The sequence below is a fragment of the Vanessa tameamea genome, chromosome 6 (genome assembly GCF_037043105.1).
Source record: "Vanessa tameamea isolate UH-Manoa-2023 chromosome 6, ilVanTame1 primary haplotype, whole genome shotgun sequence".
Classification (NCBI taxonomy): domain Eukaryota; kingdom Metazoa; phylum Arthropoda; class Insecta; order Lepidoptera; family Nymphalidae; genus Vanessa; species Vanessa tameamea.
The window spans coordinates 6,896,910-6,904,977 of record NC_087314.1 but is presented as its reverse complement, the minus strand read 5'-3'; positions in this window follow the sequence as shown (position 1 = coordinate 6,904,977).

The following is an 8,068-nucleotide window of genomic DNA, read 5'->3' as shown; positions in this document are numbered from 1 at the left end:
CATTAAAAATGTCTAATCTATGTAAACGCGCATGAAAAGAAAATTACCGTCTGCACAACCTATAGGTATATATAAATCTTAAGATTTTTAAAAGATTATTTAAAAGTTAAGACTAAAAACTTTATTTAATTAAATTATTTAACAATATATTCAATCAAATTAATAAGTCAATCATTATTCATACTCTATTCTAGTTCATTTAAATAGAATAAGTTGATTATATTTAATTTTAAATTATAGTATTAATACGCGAACACTAAAATAAATAGTAAACCTTTTAAAAGGCTCATCTTCTATCTTCTATAATTATAAATACATCTCTTTATATCAAGGCTCTATTTGGATATTCATTGTTTAGAACCTTAACATCTAAAATATAAAAACCAAAATACAATGTACTTCAAATGTAACTTAACATGTTCGTTTCTAGTTATTTAAAAGTCAGTATGTCATTGGTTTGTATAAGTCTAAACAACTTACAATACGTCTGTCGTAAGATAAATTACTAAATAAATAAGTATATGCATATGAGTAATCTACAATATAATATTACTAAGTTTTATTGAATACTTTAAGAATATATTATACGTACCTATGTATATGGGTTATGACCACATTTTTGACGAATATCGCACAACGGGATATACAAGGAGCACATGTAAAAATAAAATCTACTTTTTCGGAATTAACTTAAAGGCATCTGAAAAGAGATTATACAATAAATGAAAACACGTTAAACTATATAATTACTGCTTTCATTAAAACTTTGGTAAAATTCGACATGATTCTTATCATAACTTACTAAATTTAGTGGCATCTGGTCCAAACTATAATATTTTAAATATGATCTTTGTGAAAACCATAATTACACATCGAAAATTATGTAATCATTCAACTAACGAGAATGTTATAAATAAAACCTACCATTACTAAAAAACACACGCACACGGCAAGTTTTAACTTAACAAACTTCCAAATAAAAAAATATATATCAGAAGTATTCTGAAGTTGGTCGAATACTATACATATATACATAATATTATGTTATTAAAATAATCCAGTGCTTATTAGTTTCATCGACCGTTTTTTGAGCAGTGTACGTACGCGGACAGCCACATATTGTTAGAAGGAAAATATCGAATATATTTTCAATTATAAAATATGAATATCATTGGAATATTTAAATGAAAAAATTAGAAACATTCTCGCGATGATTATCTAAACAAGTATTTATAACGCGTTATTATATTACTTTATAATATATAATTTATTTCACTTTTCTACTTTAGAAATCCATAGAAAAGTAAACTCAAAATATTTTTATAACGATTCCTTGTTAGTATTGTACTATAAAATATATTCTTGTCAAAAAGTGTGAGCCGATATAAATAGTTTGTTTTTTAATTGGCATGAAAGATTTCGATTCAAAATCCGGGCACGCTCAAACAACTTTAGAATAGGTACAAAAAATAATTCTGTTTGTAATTTACTGTATAATCAGAGTGGACATTAAATTTTGCCACATGTATTTACAAATAATTGTCAACTGACACTGGAACAGCGTGGAAAGAGTTCGTAACACTCTTCGAAGGAGACTTTTGTTAAGCAAACTTGAGATATGATTTAGATGTCTTACAGTATAACTATGTACTTATGCGTGAGAAGACTACATAACATCCGCTAGCTCATGGGTTCGATTGCTAAATATAATAAAATCAAACAACTATTTATACAAATCAAATTTAAAAGTAGTTACTATACAAAACACTAAATATTTTAATTTGCTAGATTAAATGAGAGGATATAAGCAGCAGTAGCAGATAAGTCATTTTATTTTTAAAGCTTTCTTATTCGGTTACCATATAATGCAATTAATACCACTATATTAAACCCACATTTTATTAATGAAAAACTATATTTTATTTGGTGGAAGAGCTTTGCGCAAGCCTGTAGATACCAGCCACTCATCATGCCACCAAGGAGCAATACTTAGAATCACTGTTTCGATTTGATTGAGTGAGTCAGTGAAAGTACAGGCAATAATGACATAACCTTCCCATATATAACTTTAGTTCCCAAGTTAGACGGCGCGGTGGCGATGTAAGGGATGGTTAATATTTCTTACACTTCTAATGTCTATGGGCTGTGATGAGCACTTGACATCAGGTGGCCCAGTTGCTAGTCTGCCCACCTATTTCTCCACACAAGAGCCAATGCATCAGTCTTTAGAAATTTCAAAGTGCAACCGTACATTTCGTAAACATTTAAATGCCAATCCATGCATGTCATGAAGGCCTGACGAATAACGCTAAACAATGTTTTTACGATAAACCTTTAACCTTCAGTACAGACACATTCTAAAATAACGTTAACTATATATAATTATTTTTCATACACTTCAAAAATTATATTGAAATAAGTAACTATATAAGAAACGACTTTGGTTAATATATCATTGTGTTATCGTAGGTTGCTTGCATTTATCACATTTATTTTGAATCGGTGGTGATTTTCGGCTATTTTATTATTTCTCTATAATATATTTCCAATGTCGAATCTTCTTGCGCGTGTTAGTTTTTTTTTATATTTACTTTGTTCTCTTTGCATTATTGCCATCAAAATCACAAACATATTACAAATCCGAGCCGTTCAATTCCAATTTAGCCCGACTGGGACCAATCACTCATAATTAATTCTACCGCCAAGCAGCAATACTTTGTATTGTTGTGTTCCGGTTTTTAGGCTGACTGAGCCAGTGCAACTAGAGGCACAAGGGACATAATAACGTGGCGCATTGGAGATCTAAGGAATGGTTAAAACTTCTTACAGGTCCAACGTCTATGGGCGGTGGTGACCGTGATTTTATAAAAAATAAGTGTATTGGCAAAATATACCATAATTAAATTTTTATACATAAGCAATTTTGTGTATAATCCATTTCGTGCTCGACGGTGAGGCAAAACATCGTTAGGTACCCTGCATACGTTTGATGAAATTCTGCCATAATATTATATTGATCTAACCTGAGTGAGGACATTGGAGTAAATAGTGAAATAAGCTTTACTTTAAATATATTATTTCTATAATCTTTTATTATTAGTTGTATTCATTCGACTAACAAGGACACCATAAGACCGAATTTTCTTAATATTAAAATAATAATTTAAATAGGAACGAAAGCCACGACCATGAAAAGCTAACACAGCCATTGTAATTTATAATTGTAATTTTATGATTCATTAATTAGAAATTTAATGATATGCTATTTTATTTTATTAGTAACTGCCATTAAAATGTTCGACAAATGAAGTAGCTATACTTCGATACTGGTACAACAGAATATTTTAATCTAGAGATATCTTAATTTTAAATCTTTACTGCCAATAATTATGGTCTACTACTTTATGCTCTAGCAAGTCGCAAGTAGCATGTTTTAATTAGCTTTATAAAAAAAGAAGACAAATAGGTACTATATATATAATAGGCCTAATACATAAATTTCGAAATCATGTTATACATAAAGTCTAAAAATATTTATGTGATTGAGTATTTTGTTTCTTTTTATTTTTATTTATGATACAATAATGATACATAAAAAGGTTTAATATGCATTGCTATTACCATTTCAATCTGCAAATAATAATTTAAACCTGTCACTCCTAGCATGGGTAGTACATGCAAGACTTGATTTCATTCATTCTTATAAAAAAGGTGTGTATGAGATGTAAATGACGGAGTACATAAAAATGATCTTAAGTATAATACCAGCGGCAGAAGATGGATTTGTCCCATCTATGCTGTTTAGTGAAGGATTTCATCGATCCTTTCCTCAACCCAATACCTATCGGTATTACAAGAATAGTATGGTGTTCACTACGTGTTTTAATGTTTAAACTAATACAACAACCTCTCTTCGGTAAGCTTTATCAAAACGTCGGCATAAAAATATTAGAAAAACATACAGAAAAAAACCGTCTCTTGAACTACGGGAAAAATTGGTAACAAATTGCAAAAAATATAGTATTAAATTGACGCACTAAAATAAAAAAATACCGAGTTAAAAATAAAATATAGCACGTCTCAATAAATATTTTGTCGCCTGTTGTTTTTAATTTAGCAAATACATTAGAAAAATAAATAATTACTTTTACCTTATAAATCTGTCTTGTCGTGCAAGATCGATTGAAAATATAATATCCCTTAGCTTCTGAACTCTCCGTTGTACAATTAGAAAAATATTAAAACAATATTTGTATGCAAAATATTTCGCTAAAAATTTCTTATTAAAAGAATTTATACCATATTTATAAGTAACCAATTAATTTTTAATGTTTATTTTTTTCAACGTTCATTAGTAAATTAATATGGGTTAAATATATAAAGCTTATTTCTCATTACAGGCTTATTTATGGAGAAAGAGGACATATGAAATTGTATGTCTATGTAATAATTTGAGTGAAAAAGTATTATTTAGTTTTTGACAGTTCTTTTCGAATAAAACATTTCGATATGTTGGTAGCTCGTTGGTAGCTTTAGTTTAATTTAATTTGATACTATAAAAAATTAAATGCCAGGCGAGAACGTTATTTCATTAAAGCATTTTTTAATTTCTGTTGCGGCAAATATCCAAACCCTTAAACTGTCCAATTGATAGAATTTAAGATAAATTTAATGCAAGATAACATAATATGTACAAAACAACTCGACGTTTTTGAGTCAATCTGAAATTTAACAAAAAATATTATTTGCTACTACACGAATTAGGTATTTTCTGTCTAATTCATTATGTTCCTTATATATTTACATACGAATTACACCATCACCCTATTGCACCATTCTGATGATATTAATTCAAATCAAAATATTCCTTATTCAAGTAGGCTCAAAAAAGCAATTTTGAATCGTTTTGATTAAATATAAAGCCACCACAGGTTCAGAAAAAAAAATTACCGATAAGAACCGACAGAAAACTCATTAGTTACACTTTTCAAGCATTTTACAGAGCTATACATAATAACAGAGTTTATGTTTTATATTAAATAAAGCACAATTAATTTAAACATCAGTAATTTCAATGGGCAACTTCTACTGATCTAATCGATGGAAAATTTGGCATCCTGCTACTTCAATAATAATACCATAACATGGTACCCCTGACCTGATTCTGCAGTAGCATCTGGAATTAGTAGGATACTCAATTACAGCAGAGCAACAGCGCAATGAATAAGTTTTATCATACTTTTTAGATTTTCTTTATGTTAAGGTTTTTTAACATCTTCATTAAAGTTTTAAAATAATTTATTTTGAAAAAAATATGCTAATATTATGCAGCTTCTAATTTTTGTTCTTTGTTCAATCAAAGGCATAACTATTAATGATAAACGATTTTGAGGTATCTCATACATATCTTGAAATATTTATGTTTAAAAATTTTGTTGTCATATTTAAGAAACTTTAAATATATAATAGAAAATAGAAGTCAGTATGTAAATATTAGGCTAAAGCCCAATTTCCATTCGAGAAAAAGTTTTACATATTCTTCTACTATGCTGTTCCAATGAGAGTTGGTGGATATTTTTTCACTGCCGGTACAAAATGAATTAGAAACGAATAAATATTTATATTGAATTGAAGCTGTTGTTATTGAATATCTTATACACCATACCCTACTCATATCATAGCATCAATACAAATCAATTATATCATTGAATAGAACATAAAATACTATTTTTATTTATTTTTAATTTTATTAACTATTATATTTTTATCAGCTACTATAAATACATATATAAAAATTATTAATAACAATTTTCACTACTATACCTCTGCTACCGTATATGCGCCTTAAAAAAATAAATAGCATTATTATTGAAAATTACTTTGCTCGTCAAAATCGAACAGATCTTTAACATTGTGTTTAAAGGCATCAGTTATAAATTGAATATTTTAATTTCACATCATGTACTTTTTGTCTACCTGTTTTTTTTGTAAAGAAAATTTTCGGTAGACTTTTACCGACAGAACTTGAAATTATTTTGCGGATTGTTTGTTCCGTGCTAACTGCTACAATATGTTGAAGAAGTTACGTAGTAAATTGATATGTCGCATTTGAATGGTGTAAACATGACTTCAGTTCCATCCCAGCCATTATGTTCTACCGGGACTATATGGCCAAATGTCCTAGTATATCCAGTCAGTGATATTACTTTCGAAAGACTAAAAGAAATTGTAATTTTTTTATTATATTTAATAAAAAAATCTATTAGTATTGAGAGAGTATAAAAAAAACATACATTTTCTTGATTTTGTATATATTAACAGAATATTATTGTCCTTCTGATTAAATGTAGTGCTAATGCCGAGACAAGGCTTTAGAAATTATAAACTGGCCTAGCCCGCGATTCAAACCCGGTACCTTATGATTGACAGCTGCACAGGCTAGTTTCTAGTCAACGAGGCTTAAGATAAAAATGTATATGTATATGTATGTATTTCTTGCTTTGCTCATACAAATGTGATCGTGATGACACTTGCCCCGATCGTGATCATCTACAGTTCCTGAATTGCATATTTTTACACAAATTATGTCATGCTCTGATAGCTCAAATAAATCAGTCACCTTCTGTACGATAAGGAAATTTGCACTTCGTTATACAATTTTAACCTTGTTAGAAGAAAAAAATATGTAATTATACTTTTTATACGTAATAGGTCACATTTGTAGTAAGGTAATTTTTTTTTCTTTGAAATGACTCCGCTGCCGCTCCTAAATCTTTAGCTAAGCCTGATTATCCTATTCGATATATATCGAATGGATATATATATATATATTTCTTAACGGCATTAGTAGGTGGCCAAATGGGCCTGATGATAAGTAATCACCATCCCCCATAGATGTTGGCTTCAAACAATAATTAACCATTCCTTACATCGCCAATGCGCCACTGATCTTGAGAACTGAGATGTTAGGTACCATGTGCCTGTAGTAACACTGACTCACTCACCTTTTACCAACTAAGTATTGCTGCTTGGCAGTAAAATATATGATGAGTTAATGGTATCGTAGCACGCTTGCCAAAAGCCCTACCATAAAGTAAGTAGTAAGTATCATTTTAAATTCATAGGTTTACCAAGAGAAATAAACGTGCATGCAATTTAGGCATTCAAAACATACGTGAATAATATTCTATATGTATATAGTAATTCACTTTCTAATTGTCTTGTTTGACGTTAATACCATTGAATTCAGTATTCATATACGAACAACCGTTCATGTATAAGGAGGAAACGGAAAATACCAATTAAAGTTTATTTTTTGATAACAAATGAAATACCATGAATCAATAGTATACATGTTTAGTATTTTTACGTTATTCCATCTATATAATTATTTATTATTTTATTATTACTATTTTCCATTAAAACCAAGTTTACGTTTTTTTTTTACATTTGACATTTATACATATGCTAGGTATTAATCTTGCATTTGCACATTTATAATTATTTTAAGCGATCATACTAGGAAATATTAACGGTTGTTTTGCTTGCCTATATCGCGTAAATCCTGATACATAAATAACAAATCAATGTATAATTTACAATCATTTATAATTTTACTACGATAGTCAAACATAAAAAGCTTCGATAGATTTTTGTTTTTTTTTTTTTTATTACATCATTGCAACGCAAAGAACTAAAACAATTTTTATCACTGACATATACTTTACATTAAAAAAAAAATTATAATCCAATTATATTTTGTTTAAATATATACACGTACAGGTATATATATATTTCGCCTCAATGACATTTGCTCTCTTACTCAAACTAAGTTAGCTTAGTGTATGACTATGGTAAAGCAAAAAAAAAAAAATTTTGAGCGACAACGAATCATTATAACTTCTGCCATTTATCATGTATTCAAATAACCTTCCTAATATTCAATAGTTATTGAATGCGTTTATAAAAATAAACAATTTTTATACATCAAATTCATAAGACACAGCCTTGAGGGTTGTGGTAATTGTAAAATAAACACTCAATACTAACTACTGACCTTTATTAATGA